Source organism: Somniosus microcephalus, chromosome 30 (genome assembly GCF_052327205.1).
Source record: "Somniosus microcephalus isolate GS21.2 chromosome 30, FLI_Smic_1.0, whole genome shotgun sequence".
In the NCBI taxonomy this organism is placed as follows: Eukaryota; Metazoa; Chordata; class Chondrichthyes; order Squaliformes; family Somniosidae; genus Somniosus; species Somniosus microcephalus.
In genome coordinates this window covers 6,511,236-6,530,235 of record NC_141016.1, presented here as the reverse complement: position 1 = coordinate 6,530,235, position 19,000 = coordinate 6,511,236, and positions in this window count along the sequence as shown.

Sequence of the window (19,000 nt, the reverse complement as noted above, 5' to 3'; positions counted from 1 at the left end):
TGTATCAAATTTTGAGACATGTGCCAAGTAATGAAATAATTTGATTTCAAAAGCATCGCTTGACACGAGTCCCAGTAAATAAGAATGGCCCTGCGATGCCCGGCTCGCCCTGCAACCTGTTTCTGCTCTGATTCGGGGACTGTGGAAGAGGCACATTATCCAGGGCAAACAAGTGATGTCAAATTGTCCATTTCATCTGCAAATGAGCGTTAAAGTAAATCCTTTTAAATTTGTGCGTCTTAAAGACGTAAAATTCCGCTATCTTCTTGCGGTATTTTATTTAACTCCAGACCCCGCAGGGAGTGGCTGCTCCTCATTCAGGTGCCACAGAGCAGGTTAATCCAGGGGTTTTTGGACATATTCTGAAAACAGAAAAGCTCTCATTCCCAGCACATTGATACACTCATTGATTTTTTTTTAAATATAGATATTATTAATATTCTTTAGAAATTGTCATTGAATGACCTTTCTCTCGAGCCTTTCTCAGGGTCGTGTTGCAATCTCTGAGCAACAAGGGACATGCATTTCAGATCAACATCGAGTAGCAGATTTTTCAGGCAAGGGTTACTAGAATATGCAGCGGCTATTGAGGCCCAGCCAGTCGCAAGACTTGGAAAAGAAAAAAGAAAGACTTGCGTTAAATTAACGCCTTTCAGGACGTCGCAAAGTGCTTTACAGCGAATGAAGTACTTTTGAAGTGTCGTCACTGTTGTAATGTAGGAAACACAGCAGCCAATTTGCGCACAGCAAGCTCCCACAAACAGCAATGTGATAATGAGCAGTTTTTAGTGATGTTGATTCAGGGATAAATATTGGGCAGGACACCATGGAGAACTCCCCCGATCTTCTTCAAACTAGTGCCCTGGGATTTTTATGTCCACCTGAGAGAGCAGACTTGGCTTAACATCTCAGCTGTGGCTCAGTGGGCAGCACTCTCGCCTCTTGAGTCAGAAGGTTGTGGGTTCAAGTCCCACTCCAGAGACTTCAACACAACAATCTAGGCTGACACTCCCAGTGCGGTGCTGAGGGAGTGCTGCACTGTCGGAGGTGCCGTCTTTCGGATGAGACGTTAAACCGAGGCCCCGTCTGCTCTCTCAGGTGGATGTAAAAGATCCCACGGCACTATTTCGAAGAAGAGCAGGGGGAGTTCTCCCCGGTGTCCTGGCCCATATTCATAGCTCAATCAACATAACAAAAACAGATGATCTGGTCATTATCACATTGCTGTTTGTGGGAGCTTGCTGTGCGCAAATTGGCTGCCATGTTTCCCACATTATAATGGTGACTCCACTTCAAAAGTACTTCATTGGCTGTAAAGCGCTTTGAGACGTCTGGTGGTCGTGAAAGGCGCTATAGAAATGCAAGTCTTTCTTTTTCATCCAAAAGGCGGCACCTCCGACAGTGCAGCGCTCCCTCCGTACTGCACTGGGAGCGGCAGCCTGGATTTTTGTGCTCAAGTCTCTGGTGTGGGGCTTGAATCCACAGACCTTCTGACTCAGAGGGAGAGTGCTGCCCACTGAGTCATGGCTGGAGGGGCGTTAGATTAGTGTTGATGGGTATATGGTAATGGGATTGGTCCGGTATGGCACTAGCACAGGGACAACTGGCCAAGCACCCTGACTGAAATTTCCATCATTCTAAAGAATATGAGACGCCCTGTACACTGCTGTTGTTTCATCCTGATTTGAACAATTCCTTTAATACCTGTTGCAGCCTGATTCTGTTGATGTGCACAGTGCACTCCTAATCCTAAATCAATCCGGTCTTGGTTGATTGCTCTTTGAATGGATGAACATTGGCTTTGAATTATTAGTAAATGCCATGTATTAACTGCATGAAATTGGTTGCAATCATTTCTAGATTAGTTTGCGAAGGAAACCTTTTATCACAATTTAATAGCTTTATTTTTCAAATTCAACTGCACAGTTTGTTTAATTGTTATGCATGGCGTTCCTAGTTGGTTTTGCATATATAATGTATAAAATATCGCCTTCCACCCTATCACAGACCTTCCCTTTTGTTCTTTCCTCCCCCCCCCCGCCTTTCCCTGCCCCTACACTCGCTTAAAACCCTGTTACATCTCTAACTTTTCCCACTTCTGACGAAGGGTCACCGACCTGAAACAGTGGGCTGGATTTTCATTGAGGAGTCGGGTAGGAGGCGAGACTACAACTTTCGGGGTTGTAGTCCCGGCTCCATCGAGTTCTAGCCAACCCACGCAATTTTGACTTGATTGACCTTGTTGAGCCCACCCAGCCCTCCGGAGGGGGAGGGAGAGGGAGAGAGAGAGGGAGTGAGAAAACACAAAGGAACCTATCTGAATTAAATGTGGACAGTCTCAACTCAGCACTTAAGTGTACAAAAAGCAGAAAATGCTGGAAATACTCAGCAGGTCAGGCAGCATCTGTGGAGAGAGAAACAGAGTTAACGTTTTGGGTCAATGACCCTTCGTCAGAACTGGAAAAAGTCATCGAGCTGAAACGTTAACTCTGTTTCTCTCTCCACAGATGCTGCCCAACTGGCTCAGTATTTCCAGCATTTTCTGTTTTTATTTTAGATCCATCACACCATCCTTTACCCTTTCTGCTTCTCCACCTCCCTCTCTATAAAACCCACCTCTTTCACCCGATGGCAATTTTTTTGTCTGACGATTCTGCCGGTGAAGCGATGTGGGACATTTTGCAAGTTGTTGTTGAAGATACTTAGCGCAATTTTTTTTTTGATGTTAACGGAGAAGCAACAGTCTCTGCCGATGACGTTTCAATCTCGACCTGCCCAACTCTGCAAGGACCGCGCTCCGCAGTCCAGGGGCGGAGAGCGACGATTGAGTGTGCAGTGTGACTTGGGACATAAAAACAGAAAATGCTGGAGATACTCAGCAGGTCAGGCAGCATCTATGGAGAGAGAAACAGAGTTAATGGGGTCAATTTTCCTGGAGCTGTCAGGCGGGGTTTCAGGCGTGTTGGGGGGGGGCGGAAATTGCAAAAATAGGGGGTCGTGACCACCCACCCCCGCCGCCTTATTCCCCGCCCCGTCCGACTTTCACCCCGGCGTTTCAATCCGACCCGAATCAGTCCCGCCCGCAGCTGGCGGGACTGGTCGTCGGGAGCCTAATCACCAATAATTGGCATCTTTAATGCCATTTTAAGGGGCCCTTGCTATTTTCAGCCTTTTCCCACGCTAAACACGTCTGGTGGGAACCCCGCTGATGAAACCTGGCGTGAACAATGTCGGCTTGCTTACTTTCAGCTGCAGGTCAATCAGGAAAGAAGAGATTTAATCAGACAGCATTTGTAGGTTGCAGGGCTTTGCTGTTTCAGGCTTGGGGCAACTTGTTCCAGGCTTAGGCACAGCTGTGGAAGGTTGGAGCCTCACACACTTCTCCAGTGTGAGCTCCTGGGAAGCCCCTCTCGCCACCCTCACTCAGCGCTTCCTCAACTGAGGCACCTACCAGAAGCATGGGAGGCCTTTTTTTCCTTCCCCTCTTGGCATTAGAGGACCTCCAGCCCCAATCGCGAAATGACACACTCCACAACTGCAGAAGTTGCCATCTGAAATTTTATTTACAATAACCAACTGATGGCATTTTTAAAATAAACACATTTCACCCAAGTGACTACCCTTGTGATTAGTGGTGCTTTATTTTTCTCTTACGCGTGCTCCTACGTAGTGGTTCCCCTGTGGCTTCAGCAGATGTGGAGGCCCCTTGCTCACTTTCCTGCTGCTCCTGTCTCGACACCTTTGGCGAGCCTGTGAGGCCTCGCCAGCAGTCTGCTGCTCCTGCAGCTGTGCAGGGGTTGAGACCTCTATCTCCGTTGGGTGTGGACTCCGGCGGGGCTCTGACCGAGGGCTCTGCAGTGGCATGGAAGTGTGAGCGCTTGGAGAGGAGCCCCCACTTCCTTGAGGTCTGCCACCAACCTCCCTCTCATGGGTCAGGTCCCCTTCAGAGCCTGCAAGTGGCTTGAGAGCACCTTGCTGCACATCAGGGGGGCCATGGGGACCCGTATCTGCAATGGCAGTCCTACTCAGAGGGCCTGCCATGAAGGTCTGGTTTCTCTGCTCAATAGCTGACCATCGCTCCTCCAGAGATGTCAGTCTATTCTGAACACTCACCATGTTTTCAACACTCTGGCGACTTAGCTCCTCCATGGCCGTAGCCATCCTCTCCTACTGTAGCCATCCTTTCTGCGGAGGTTGCCATCCTTTCCGTGGTGATGCGTTCATGCGCCAATGACTCCACAAAGGCTCTGCTCATGTTCGCTATGGACTCCTCCATTCACTCCACACTCGCAGCGACCCTGGAGACAAAACCTGCCAGAGACTCCGGCATCTGTGCATGGAGATCCATCACCTCTTCTCTTGCGGATGGACCCAGAGGCAGAGGGTCGACATGCAGCAGAGCTGAGCTGGCAGAGTCCTGCGCCCTCCGACGAGGACTCTCCACTGCTGTCCCTGTCTCCACCATCTGCTGATGCTCACTTGTGAGCTGTGATACACCAGGTGACAACACTACTCTATCTCGCGAAGGTCCCACCGAGGTGTGAGTGTCTGCGCTGGTGCTGGGTGCGCTGAATTCTGCTGACGCTGCGCCCTCAGAGGTGGGAGTGTCCTCTGAGGCATCTGGCTGCTCAGCCTCTTCCTCCTCCGCAGTGGGGACGGGGGCTTTGGATGGTCCTGTGGGGGAGTAAAGGAAAGAGTTAGAGATGTGATGCCAAGGTTACATGCACATTGGATTTTGCAGATGTTCAGAAGTCCAAATGATGTAGCTTCAGAATCATAACAGCGACTCATGCTATGTCAATGAGAGAGATGGAAAACTATTCTGTCACCAGCTTGCGGGACTGCCCCGTCTCTCCTTCCCCAGCTTCCGCAGCCACATCAGCCCCGACAATTTCCAGCACTCCTTCCTCCCAGGGGGTCAGGTGGGCTATTGAGGGTGGGCCTCCTCCTGTCCTGGCTCGCTCTCTGTTGTTGTGAGCTCTCTTTTCCTGCAATGAGGGAGACAAGTGGAGTTTGAGTGAGAATGAAGGAGTGAGTGTAGAGATTGCATAGCATAGATACTTAGAGGGAGACAAAGATGGTGTGAGGCTGCAAGACCAAGGGCCCTCCCTGTGTGTTGTCAGTTGTGCTCAAAGCATCAGAGTGAGAGGGAGTGTGAGGGCTGCATGGTGGAATAGTTATGTGAATGTGAGCATAGAGAGAGAGGGAATGGGTAAGGGTGCATGGATGTGACTGTGAAGTGGGATGTGGAGGAAGACAGTGCTAAAGCTGAGTGCTGGTGGGGAAAGGCAATGGGGATCAGTTTGAGGGTGGTGGAAACTTCATACAGGTAGACTATCCTTTATCCGAAAACCTCGGGACCAGCCGAGTTTCGGATAAAGGAGAATTTCGGATTTCGGAAGGTGGGTCGGCGGGGGTCCGCGGGGGGGTCGGCGAGGGTCCGCGGGGGGGTCGGCGGTTGTCGGGGCTGGCGGGGTCGGCGGTTGTCGGGGCCGGCGGGGTCGGCGGTTGTCGGGGCCGGCGGGGTCCGCAGCGGGGTCCGCGGGGGGGTCGGCGGTTGTCGGGGCTGGCGGGGTCGGCGGTTGTCGGGGCCGGCAGGGGGGATCGGCGGTTGTCGGGGCCGGCGGGGTCGGCGGGGGGGATCGGCGGTTGTCGGGGCCGGCGGGGTCCGCGGCGGGGTCGGCGGTTGTCGGGGCCGGCGGGGTCCGCAGCGGGGTCGGTTGTCGGGGCCGGCGGGGTCGGCGGGGGGTCGTGCGCACGACTTACCCTTTATCCGAACTTCCGAAACCGGAACCCTTTTCGTTCGTACGCACGACTTACGCTGAACGAAAAAACCTTCGGTTTTTAGAGGGTTTCGGTTTTCGGAAGTCCGGATAAAGGGTAGTCTACCTGTACTTACTTTTCCTGTACGGTGAAGGTCATGGAATCGTTTCCGACACTGTATCCAGGTTCTTCTGGTGACTCCCAGCGAATTGACATCTGCTGCCACCTGCATCCATGCAGCCTTGGTCTCAATGGGAGGCCTCTTCCTCCCTGACCTAGGGAAGAGGACCTCCCTGTGGGCCCTCACCCCATCCAATAATGCCTGCAGTGAAGCCTTGTCGAATTTTCTGCCAGCTCGGGGTTTGGCACTGGCCACAGCTGCTGCAGGCTCCTCTGCCATCCTGTGTGGTTCGTTTGGAAGCCTGCAGGGGTTGCAATGCTTGCTATAGACTTTAAAAGCACCACGAATGATGACATCATACTGTGGGGCTTTCTGACTGGACATAGTCAATTAGCAAGGGTTCCCACACGCTGGAAATGAATTGGCCAATTGAAGGAAAATTGCATCAATCTGGCAGACCCATTTACATTCGTGTGGGAACCCCGACATTCGGGGAACCCGACAATTCCCCACACCTGCGGGAAAATCGACCCCAACGTTTCAGGTTGATGACCTTTCGTTATGTTAACTCTGTTTCTCTCTCCACAGATGCTGCCTGACCTGCTGAGTAATTCCAGCATTTTCTGTTTTTATTTCAGATTTCCAGCATCTGCAGTATTTTCTTTTTTGTTATCTAGTGATTTGGGACAACCTGTTCTGGGTCGCTCTAGAGTGACCGGGCTTGGTACAAAGATGCTCTGAAGTTGAGTGCCCTGTCAATCTCGCTGGGAGTAGGAGGGGTAGCGAAGGAATTCGGGGACTGGCTCAGCGAGGTCAGTATTATATTTGCAGGGGGAGGGGTGGTTTTCATGTGAATGAAAAGCGTTAATAGTTTTTCTGCTTCATTTAAGTCTAGTCAAGCACGGGGGCTCCTGCGATCATCTTACTTGAAAGACACATTCAGAGCTCGATGAATTGTCTCTTTCTTCATCACCTACTGTCCGCAGTTTGTTGGAAATCAATTAAAAGAGCCTGAATGAAACAGAGGGGCTCGTTAACAAATGGCTTCGGTCACCTCATGAAGCTTGGTTCCTTGAAGCCTGTGTAGTGTTACGGCTGGTAATTGAGTAACGTAACATCATCCTATTGAGTGCTTGTCCCCGATGCTAAATGAACTACGAACTGGTGCAGCAACCTGTCTGGAACCTTGATACATTCAAGACTTAAGAAAAAGAGAGAGAGAGAGAGAGAGTGACACCAGCTGATCCCATTAGAATATCTCTGATGACAGATTCAGTGGTAAGGGATAATGTAGGAAATAGCTAGAGAAAAATGTGCAATAACGTCACATAATTTTTTTAAAAATTAATTTTAGGAACATAATAGGAGCAGGAGTAGGTCATTCGGCCCCTCGAGCCTGCTCCGCCATTCAATAAGATCATGGCTGAAATTCTACCTCATCTCCGCTTTTCTGCACTATCCCCATATCCCTTGATAATATTCAAAAATCTATCGATCTCAGTTTTGAATATACTCAATGACTGAGCCTCCACAGCCCTCTGGGGTAGAGAATTCCAAAGATTCACCACCCTCTGAGTGAAGAAATTTCTCCTCATCTCAGTCCTAAATGGCCGACCCCTTATCCTGAGACTGTGACCCCTGGTTCTAGACTCTCCAGTCAGAGAAACAGCCTCTCAGCATCTACCCTGTCAAGCCCTCTAAGAATTTTACACGTTTCAATGAGCTCACCTCTCAGTCTTCCAAAGTCCAGAGAATTTTTGAAGGGAATTGGTGCCAGTTTGTTGATGTCCACAACCAAGACAGCAGGTGAAGGACCTGCTCCCAGAATCTCAGGAGTACCGTCTTTGGACATTCTCTGCGAGCGGGTGGGATGATGCTTCCCATCCCAACCGGATTATTGGGTTAGTCCTGAGGGATCATCGCTGCCCCACTGTTGTCTATATTTCTTTAAACCTGGGAAACCGAAGCGAAGAGCTGAGGCCCACAGCCCAGGAAATCCCGGTGCGCTGGGAAAGAACGAGGTAAATCAATAAATAGTGACGCTAAACCAGAGATTTAAAAAGGCGATCGATTGCCAGAGGGAGGGGGTGACTGAGGAAGAATTGGGAGTGTGGCAGTGTTTGGTTTTCGGGAAAGAATGAGGCAGAATTTGAGACCATAGTCAAGAAGCAGTTGATTGAAGAAGCGCACTTGCTGAGGTCTGGGACATGGGCATTCATCTACCCGCACAGCTGCACAAGAGAGGAGAAAGTGGGGAGATGCTTCAAGAAAAATAGTGGACTCTTAAAGCTTTTGCGAGGCCCTGCACTGCCGAAGAAGCCTGGCCTGCAGACAACATTGATCAGATCATCATAATTCTGTCAACTGATTGTTCTTTGGACAGAACATTGCCACTGGCATGGGGCACCATAACATTTGCTCACTGTTGGGTCCTATTCCACAGGTGCCTGATGTCATCATTCCCTTGTGAGCCTTGACCAGTTACGGAAGGTGATTGCCCTCTGGAGGATGTCTTCACTGAGCCTGATCCTGATCCTCTTTACATTTGGACTTCCAGCAGACATCACCCAGGAAGCGGGAATCTTGCTGACTTTCACCTCCCCCCCCACCACCCCCCGCCCCCCCCCCCACCTCACACAACCCACGGGTGTGGCAGCCAATTGAAACAGCGCCACCGCTGCCCCAGCCCATTCATCACAGACTAGAGATCCAAACCGGGCTGTGTTCATCCGTGCAGCTCCAAGGCTGTGGATTTCCCACTGCCATTCTGGGGAGTCACTGAAGGGTTGCTGCTTAATGTGACTTTGGCACAGCGTCAACTAGTGGCTCAGTGGGTAGCACCCTTGCCTCTTAGTCAGAAGGTTGTGAGTTCAAGTCCCACTCCAGGGACTTGAGCACAAAGTCTAGGCTGACACTCCCAGTGCAATACTGAAGGAGTGCTGCACTGTCGGAGGTGCCGTCTTTCGGATGAGACATTAAACCAAGGCCCCGTCTGTTCTCTCAGGTGGACATAAAAGATCCCATTTGCAGTATTTTGAAGAGCGGGGGAGTTCTACCCGGTGTCCTGGGCCAACATTTATCCCTCAATCAACATAACAAAAACAGATAATCTGGTCATATTCGGATTGTTGTTTGTGGCAGTTTGCTGTGTGCAAATTAGCTGCTGTGTTTCCTACATTACAACAGTGAGGACACTTCAAAAAGTACTTCACTGGCTGTAAAGCGCTTTGGGACGTCTGGTGGTCATGAAAGGCGCTATCGAAATGCAAGTCTTTCTTTCTTAGGTCGGGCTGCTGGTTAATGTGGATCTGGCACAGTCTGGCTGCATTGGCAGATGTGACTTTAACCGTCTAGATCCCACACTCCATCTGGTTAACACAGTGCTGGTAGAGTAAACTGCTAGTTTTAATGGGGCTTCTGGTTAATATTGTACTAGTACAATTCCATTATACACCAACAGCCTCGTGGGAGTTAAAGCAGCAGATTTATTATTAGAACTGTTTGTCTTGTATGTGAGGGTGATTGGAAATCACTTTAATGTAAATTTATTTGCTCTTTATGTAGCATCTTTTGCATCCTAAAGACCCGCCAACGCCTCTCATTCGGGGGGACGGGGCGGGTGCAGAAGCGCCTCTGAACGTTCAACACCCCTCAAGAGTCAACTGAAGCGTGGGCCGGGATTACTTGCGGTGGTTCTGGAGACCAGCAGCTTTGGCAGAGGTGGGAAATGCCGGCAGTGCGCGAAGCTGGCATGGCGTGGCGTGAAACCGCGGCAAATGAGTTACCCCGTGTTTAAGCCACAAAAAAAGGAATGGGAGGACGTGAAAAGCGGGAGGCGACGCGGTGAGTTATCGAAGGCACTGCGGATCTGTTGGCTGGGGGGGCCACAAAGTGGTAGGAATAATGAGCTGCTTCGGGATGTGTGTCTGCGATGAGGTAATGTCTGCAAGTGACAGCTGCTGCAGGCAATGGTCCGTCTTGTTCTCTTGACTGATTGGAAAATATATGTAGCGCTCAGCAAAAAAAAACCTATCTCAGTCGAGTTTACCATCTCAGCATTTGCCTGAGCATTTATCTCCATTAATTTTAACCTTTTGCTCTTTGCAGTATTTCTGGTTGAAGGAGGATGCTTTTGGGAGTGTGAAGGGCTCCACACAAATGATCAGCGCATTTAAGCTGTGAAATACCCACAAAAATCGGGAATAAAGCTCTCCCTCAAAAGTAAGCACCCCGTAAGGTATCTTAAGGGACGATGTCTGGAATTTTTGGCTTCCAAATGAGAGATACTTGAGGGCAATTTTAACCTCACCGCCAACCGGGAACCCCTCGGAATCGAGTGGAACGCTGGTTTAACTCTCCATTGAAGTCAACAGGGAGCAATATTGGGCGAGGTGTAAAACCGTCGTTCCACCTGATCCCGTGGGATTCCCGCCTGCGGGTTGGGTTAAAATGACCCCCCATTGCATGGCTGGAGATGTGTAAGTACTGGAATGGGTGCAGGATACATTCTGGACAGTGTAGAATTCATTGCTAATTGAGGAATATTAGGGAATACTCTCCACTTGCCTGGATGAGTGCAGCTCCAACAACACTCAAGAAGCTCGACACCATCCAGGACAAAGCAGCCCGCTTGATTGGCACCCCATCCACCACCTTAAACATTCACTCCCTCCACCACCGGCGCACCGTGGCTGCAGTGTGTACCGTCTACAAGATGCACTGCAGCAACTCGCCAAGGCTTCTTCGGCAGCACCTCCCAAACCCGCGACCTCTTCCACCTAGAAGGACAAGGGCAGCAGGCGCATGGGAACACCACCACCTCCAAGTTCCCCTCCAAGTCACACACCATCCTGACTTGGAAATGTATCAGCCGATCCTTCATCGTCGCTGGGTCAAAATCCTGGAACTCTCTCCCTAACAGCACTGTGGGAGCACCTTCACCACACGGGCTGCAGCGGTTCAAGAAGGCGGCTCACCACCACCTTCTCGAGGGCAATTAGGGATGGGCAATAAATGCTGGCATTGCCAGCGACGCCCACATCCCATGAACGGAAAAAAAAGTGTGCACATCTTGTGCAATCAGCAGGATGATGATGCCTGTACCAGGAAATTCTGCATTTGTTGCCCGTTATGAGGCCAAACATTCCCAAATCCCAGGTCGGCTGCACAGCTACACACTGGTGCTAAACGTGCGGTTTGTAAATCGAGTGTGAGGATCTGAAGTGAGTCCAAAGCAGAGTGAGTTTGCTTCCTCCAGGGATGTCTCGCTCCTGCTTTGCTTCAGTGTCGGGACTGGGCCTTGACTCCGTGTTCAGGCTGCACTTACACTGACTGCAGAGGCAGTGAGAAGCAGCGTCCCAGCTGCACCGGTGGTGTGAATGCACCGTTAGATGCAGAGTTAATCTCCCTCTGCACCACCCCCACAATGTTGTTTGGCCCTTAGCTCAAGGCTGCCCCCTAGTGCACCAGTGTAGCAGCGTTCCCTACAAGCTCTCCCTCCAAATGAGATTGGCAAATGATGAACAGCTTCAGACGGCGGGCTTGGACACTTAAGTCAATAGCAAAATACTGCGGAAGCCGGAAATCTGAAATAACAGCAGAAAATGCTGGAGAAACTCAGCAGGCCAGGGCAGCATCTGTGGAGAAAGAAACAGAGTTAACATAAGAACATAAGAAGTAGGAGCAGGAGTAGGCCATACGGCCCCTCGGGCCTGCTCCGCCATTCAATAGGATCATAGCTGATCCGAATCTAGACTCACGTCCACTTCCCTGCCCTCTCCCCGTAACCCCTAATTCCCTTATCTGCTAGGAAATTGTCTATCTCCATTTTAAATTTATTTAATGTTGCAGCTTCCACAGCTCTCTGGGGTAGCAAATTCCATAGATTTACTACCCTCTGAGTGAAGAAGTTTCTCCTCATCTCAGTTTTGAAAGCGTAGCCCCTTATTCTTAGATTATGCCCCCTAGTTCTAGTCTCACCCATCAGTGGAAACATCCACCCCGCATCCACCCAATCAAGGCCCCTCACAATCTTATATGTTTCGATAAGATCGCTGAAGGTAAGCATGCAGGTGCAGCAGGCGGTTAAGAAGGCAAATGGTATGTTGGCCTTCATAGCGAGAGGATTCGAGTACAGGAGCAAGGATGTCTTGCTGCAGTTGTACAGGGCCTTGGTGAGACCAAGCCTTGAGTATTGTGTGCAGTTTTGGTCGCCTTATCTGAGGAAGGATGTTCTTGCCATGGAGGGAGTGCAGCGAAGATTCACCAGGCTGATACCTGGGATGGCAGGAATGATGTATGAGGAGAGATTGGGTCGATTGGGCTTATACTCACTGGAGTTTAGAAGAATGAGAGGGGATCTCATTGAAACTTATAAAATTCTAACAGGACTAGACAGACTAGATGCAGGAAGGATGTTCCCGATGGCCGGGGAGTCCAGAACCAGGGGTCACAGTCTAAGGATAAGGGGTAAGCCATTTAGGACTGAGATGAGAAGGAATTTCTTCACCCAGAGAGTGGTGAACCTGTGGAATTCTCTACCACAGAAGGCAGTTGAGGCCAATTCATTAAATATATTCAAGAAGGAGTTAGATATATTTCTTAAGGCTAAAGGGATCAAGGGATATGGGGAGAAGGCAGGGACAGGGTACTGAATTTGGATGATCAGCCATGATCTCATTGAATGGCAGAGCAGGCTCGAGGGGCCGAATGGCCTACTCCTGCTCCTATCTTCTATGTTTTTATGTTTCTATGTTGTTCCTTGACAGTGTGGCTATCCAATGACCCCTGGTGGAATGGGCCAGTATGTTGCCTTGGGGGTAGGGTAGGGGTGGGCTTGGGCTTTGATGTAGAATAGTGCACAGACGTTGTCCAGGTTCACGGGATGAAAAAAATGGCCACTCTTGTGGGGTGCAGGGAAAAGATGTGCAGCCATGGAATCATACTGAGGAGTCTAGAACTAGGGCTCACAGTCTCAGAGTAATGGGTCAGCCATGTGGGACTGAGATGAGGAGAGATTTCTTCACTAAGAGGATTATGAATCTTTGCAATTCTCTAGCCCAGAGGGCTGTGGGTGCTCAGTTATTGAGTATATTCAAGACAGCGATCAATAGATTTTTGGATACTAAGGGAATCAAGGGATATGGTGATCGGGCGAGAAGGTGGAGTTGAGATAGAAGATCAGCCATGATCTTATTGAATGGCGGAGCAGGCTCGAGGGGCCGTAGGGCCGACTCCTGCTCCTATTCCTTATGTTCCTATACTGCAAGAAGGGGTGAGGACGGGAGGGAAAGAGAAAGGGAGGAAACTGGGGGGAGTGGAAACATTTTATTTTAAAGAAAACAGAATCGTCAATTGACCCTGGGTGGATTTCTTGGCTGGAAACAATGGGTGACTGTTCGAGCTTCTCTCTGCTTCCCCTCGATGGTGACAGTGCCCCCTGTAAAGAGCATCGCTCAACCGTGTCGCTGCTTAACTGCTTGAAAACTCCGAGTAGATTGTGTCACGGAGGCCAGACGCTGATGTCTCTGTTCTCTCTTTCGAGGGCTGACAGTGATCTAGTGTATCACCTGTAGCAGCCAGCGGGGGCTGGAGGACTTTGCTGCACAGCGAGGGGACTTGGGCCAGCCACCCTCCCTCTCTCTCTCACTAATGGTTCAGTTCTGTCTTGTATTATGGGAGGTCAGATTTCACATCTTCAGCTGACCTCAGCATGTCTGGATAGAGTTACATAGGCCTTCAGTTCCTCTTGAGGGGCTCCATAATTAATAATCTTTTCTTTTTTTTAAAAAATAATAATTCCAGATTGCCATAGAAGGAAAGATGCTTGAGCTTGGCCTGCCCCAGATAGACTCTACAGCCTGGACCTGGACAAGAGACGGTCTACAGACTGACTGCTCCGAACAGGAATAAAACCAGAAATAGTCGGCATCTGAAAGAGAAAATCCAGGTTAACTTGCTCATGGACTGACTTATTCAATCTGACATCTTAGTCTATCATTTCACTTTACATCTGGGTGATTCCAGTAGTGATTCTGCTTCTCATTTTGCATTTGCGGCATTCATAGAAACAGAAAAATAGGAGCAGGAGTCGGCCATTCGGCCCTTCGAGCCTGCTCCACCATTCAATATGACCGTGGCTGATCCTCTATCTCAATACCATATTCCCGCTCTCTCCCCATACCCCTTGATGCCTTTTGTGTCTAGAAATCTATCTATCTCTTTCTTAAATATATTCAGTGACTTGGCCTCCACAACCTTCTGGGGTAGAGAATTCCACAGGTTCACCACCCTCTGAGTGAAGAAATTTCTCCTCATCTCAGTCCTAAATGTCCTACCCCGTATCCTGAGACTGTGACCCCTCGATCTAGACCCCCCAGCCAGGGGAAACATCCTCCCTGCATCCAGTCTGTCTAGCCCTGTCAAGACTTTTATACGTTTCAATGAGATCCCCTCTCATTCTTCTAAACTCTAGTGAATACAGGCCTAGTCGACCCAATCTCTCCTCATACGACAGTCCTGCCATCCCAGGTATCAACCTGGTGAACCTTCGCTGCACTCCCTCTATAGCCAGTATATCCTTTCTTAGGTAAGGAGCCCAAAACTGCACACAGTACTCCAGGTGTGGTCTCACCAGGGCCCTGTATAACTAGTAAGAAATCCTTGCTCCTGTACTCAAATCCTCTTGCAATGAAGGCCATCATACCATTTGCCTTCCTAACTGCTTGCTGCACCTGCATGTTTGCTTTCAGTGACTGGTGTACAAGGACACCCAGGTCCCTTTGTACATCAACATTTTTAGGATTAAACAAAGGAGGACAAAGGCATTAATTAAGAAGGGGAAAATAGACTATGAGAGTAAGCTTGCATGGAACATAAAAACTGACTGTAAAAGCTTTTATAGATATGTGTGAAGAGAAAAAGATTGGTTAAGTCAAGCGTAGGTCCCTTGCAGTCAGAATCAGGGGAATTTATAATGGGGAACTGTGGTAAACCACTGTTAACTCTGTACAGGTCCGGGCATGTCTCCGCCCCTGGCTCCACCCCTAAGCCCGGGTATAAAGGTGACTCACCACCCTTCCCCTGGGTGCTCTTAGGATGGATCCACTAGCAGAGGCATGCTCCAGTTGTTAGTCAATAAAAGCCTACTTCGTATAAGTTCAACTCGTAGTCTTTGGTGTTGTTGATAGTGCATCAATTTTATTGACTAAATTTTCGACATGGAGCAAATCTTGAAGCCGGAACGTTTAGACCTGGATCCTCAAGCAGCAGATGCAGCCAATAACTTTGAACACTGGCTGAGCTGTTTCGAAGCCTTCCTGGAGGCCTCCAGCACTACCGTCACTACAGATGACGTGAAATGGCTTGTCTTGAACTCACAGGTGAGCCACCGAGTCTACTCGATCATCCGAGATGCCACAACTTACGCGGCCGCCATCGCGACGCTAAAGGAACAATACGTGAGGCCTGTTAACGAGGTCTTCACCAGACACCTCCTGGCTACCCGAAAACAGCGCCCCGGGGAATCGGGCGCCGAATATTTACTGGCACTGAGAGTCCTTGGCCGGGCCTGTAATTGCAAAGCGGTGATGGCCAAGGAATGCACGGAAGACCTGATCCGAGACGCCTACGTAGCCGGCATCAGGTCCAACTATACACGGCAGAGGCTGCTGGAACAGAGGGGGCTCGACCTGCAGAAGACGGTGGCCCTCGCTAACTCGTTAGACGTGGCCCTCCAGAACATGGACGCCTACCCCCCTGACCGGATGGCCACGTGGATGTCACGGGAGCAGCCATCTTGGGACCCGGTAAGGCCACAAGCCACCAGCAGCCCAACTGCAGCTGCAATGACCAGAGGCCAGAAATGCTACTTCTGCGGCCAGGCCAAGCACCCCAGACAGCAATGCCCAGCAAAGGACGCGACCTGCCCAAATGCGGCAAGAAAGGCCACTACGCGAGAGTGTGCAGGGCGAAATCGACCCCCAATTCCAGCAGCACCGCGTGTGAACCGTGCAGGCCGCCATTTTGGACCTCACCAACCACGTGTGAGCCGTGCGGGCCGCCATTTTGGGCACCACCAACCGCGGGGGAGCCGCCATCTTGGACACCATTTCGGGACCAGGCCCCCGGCGCGGGCGAATACTACAGCGACCTACCGACCTCGACGATGGCCTCCATCACCCTGGACCAATCTAGGCCCCATCAACTAGCCAGGTCCATGATGAACGTAAAGGTAAATGGCTATGCCACAAATTGCCTTTTCGACTGCGGAAGCACGGAGAGCTTCATCCACCCCGACACGGTGCGACGCTACTCCCTATCGGTTATGCCCACACGCCACCAGGTCTTTATGGCCGCAAAGTCCCATACGGCGGACGTCGGCGGCTACTGTGTAGCGACTCTGACAGTGAACGGCGTGGAGTACAGAGATTTTAAATTCCTCGTCCTGCCACAGCTCTGCACTCCCGTACTGCTAGGATTAGACTTCCAGTGCCATCTGGAGAGCGTCACGATGGCATATGGCGGGCTCCTGCCCCCACTTACAGTCTGCAGCCAGCAGAATTTAAACACGGCACCGCGCAAAGTATGCAGCCTGTCGACCCTGAAGGTCAAACCCCCCCCCGTTGTTCGTTAACCTCGCCAAAGACTGCAAGCCAATTGTTACTAAAAGCAGGTGGTACAGTGCCGGGGATAGGAGCTTTATTAAATCAGAAGTAGAAAGACTCCTGAGGGAAGGGATTATCGAGGGCAGCACCAGCCCATGGCGAGCCCAAGTGGTGGTAGTGAAGACCGGCGAAAAACAGCGCCTGGTTATTGATTACAGCCAGACGATCAATCGATACACGCAATTAGATGCATACCCACTTCCCCGCATATCTGACATGGTCAACCAGATAGCACAATACCGGGTATTCTCGACGATTGATCTGAAGTCGGCATACCACCAGCTCCCCATCAGGCCTGAGGACCGCCAGTACACGGCCTTCGAGGCTGACGGTCGCCTCTACCACTTCCTCCGAGTCCCTTTCGGCGTCACCAACGGGGTCTCGGTCTTCCAAAGGGAGATGGACCGGATGGTTGACCAGAACGCGCTGCAGGCCACCTTCCCCTATCTAGACAACGTCACCATCTGCGGCCATGACCGGCATGACCACGACGCCAACCTAGAAAAACTCCTCCGTACGGCCCAACGGCTGAATCTGACATACAACAAAGAAAAATGTATGTTCAGCACCACGCGCCTCGCTATTCTTGGCTGCGTGGTGGAAAACGGAGTCATCGGCCCCGACCCCGACCGAATGCGCCCCCTCCTGGAACTACCCCTCCCCCACTGCCTAAAAGCCCTGAAGAGATGCCTAGGGTTCTTCTCTTACTACGCCCAGTGGGTGCCCAACTATGCAGACAAAGCCCGGCCCCTCATCAAGTCAACCTCCTTCCCCCTGACGGCAGAGGCCCGTGCGGCCTTCACCCTCATAAAAGAGGACATTGCGAAGGCCACAATGCACGCAGTGGATGAGTCCATCCCTTTCCAAGTGGAGAGCGATGCATCCGACTTCGCCCTAGCCGCAACCCTTAACCAGGCGGGGAGACCCGTGGCCTTCTTTTCACGGACCCTCCAGGGCCCCGAAATTCGACACTCCTCAGTCGAGAAGGAGGCCCAGGCGATAGTGGAGGCTGTACGGCACTGGAGGCATTACCTGGCCGGTAAACGTTTCACCCTGCTCACTGACCAACGGTCAGTAGCATTTATGTTTAACAACAGACAAAGGGGGAAAATCAAAAATGATAAGATATTGCGGTGGAGGATCGAGTTATCCACCTACAACTACGATATCTTATACCGGCCCGGGAAACTTAATGAGCCCCCAGACGCCCTATCCCGTGGGACATGTGCCAACGCACAAGTCGATAGGCTACGGACCCTCCACAATGATCTCTGCCACCCGGGGGTCACCAGGTTCTTCCATTTTATTAAAGCTCGCAACCTGCCTTACTCCATCGAGGAGGTCAGGACCATGACCAGGAACTGCCAGATCTGCGCCGAATGCAAACTGCATTTTTATAGGCCAGACAGGACACACCCGATTAAAGCCACCCGCCCCTTCGAACGTCTCAGCGTCGATTTCAAGGGGCCCCCTCCCTCCTCTGACCGCAACACGTACTTCCTCAATATTATTGACGAGTACTCCCGTTTCCCCTTCGCCATCCCCTGCCCGGACATGACCAGCGCCACAGTCATCAGGTGCCTCAACGACCTGTTCGCCATATTTGGCTTCCCCAATTACATCCACAGCGACAGGGGCTCGTCGTTCATGAGCGACGAGCTGCGCCAGTACCTGCTCGAGAAGGGCATAGCCACGAGCAGGACTACCAGCTACAACCCCCGGGGTAACGGACAGGTAGAGAGGGAGAACGCAACGGTGTGGAAGACCGCCATGCTCGCCCTAAAATCCAAGGGCCTCCCAATCTCCCGCTGGCAAGATGTCCTCCCTGATGCGCTCCACTCCATACGATCACTGCTCTGTACTGCCACAAACGCCACCCCTCACGAGAAGATGTTCGTCTTCCCCAGGAAATCCACCTCGGGGACATCACTACCGCCATGGCTGACGTCTCCGGGACCCGTCCTGCTCAGGAAACACGTGAGGAGCCATAAGATGGACCCCCTGGTCGAAAAGGTTCACCTCCTCCACGCCAACCCACAGTACGCCTACGTGGCGTATCCTGATGGGCGGGAGGACACAGTCTCAATTCGAGACCTCGCACCCTCAGGTACCACCCGAAACACCATCGATCACCATCCACTACCTCCACCCACCACCACTACCCACGACGCACCACCGGGGTGTCTACCACGAACTGACGACATGCCGGTGCCATCCCTACCCCGAGAGGATGACACGCCAGTGCTCCGTCCCACGCGAGAAGTGGCCACGGGCAAAGAACCGCCGCAACCGGCACCACGAAGATCATTACGGCAGACAAGACCCCCGGAGAGACTTTCGTATACGAACTTTTGAAACACTTCACCCCGCCGGACTCTTTTTTAAATGAGGGGTGAATGTGGTAAACCACTGTTAACTCTGTACAGGTCCGGGCATGTCTCCGCCCCTAGCT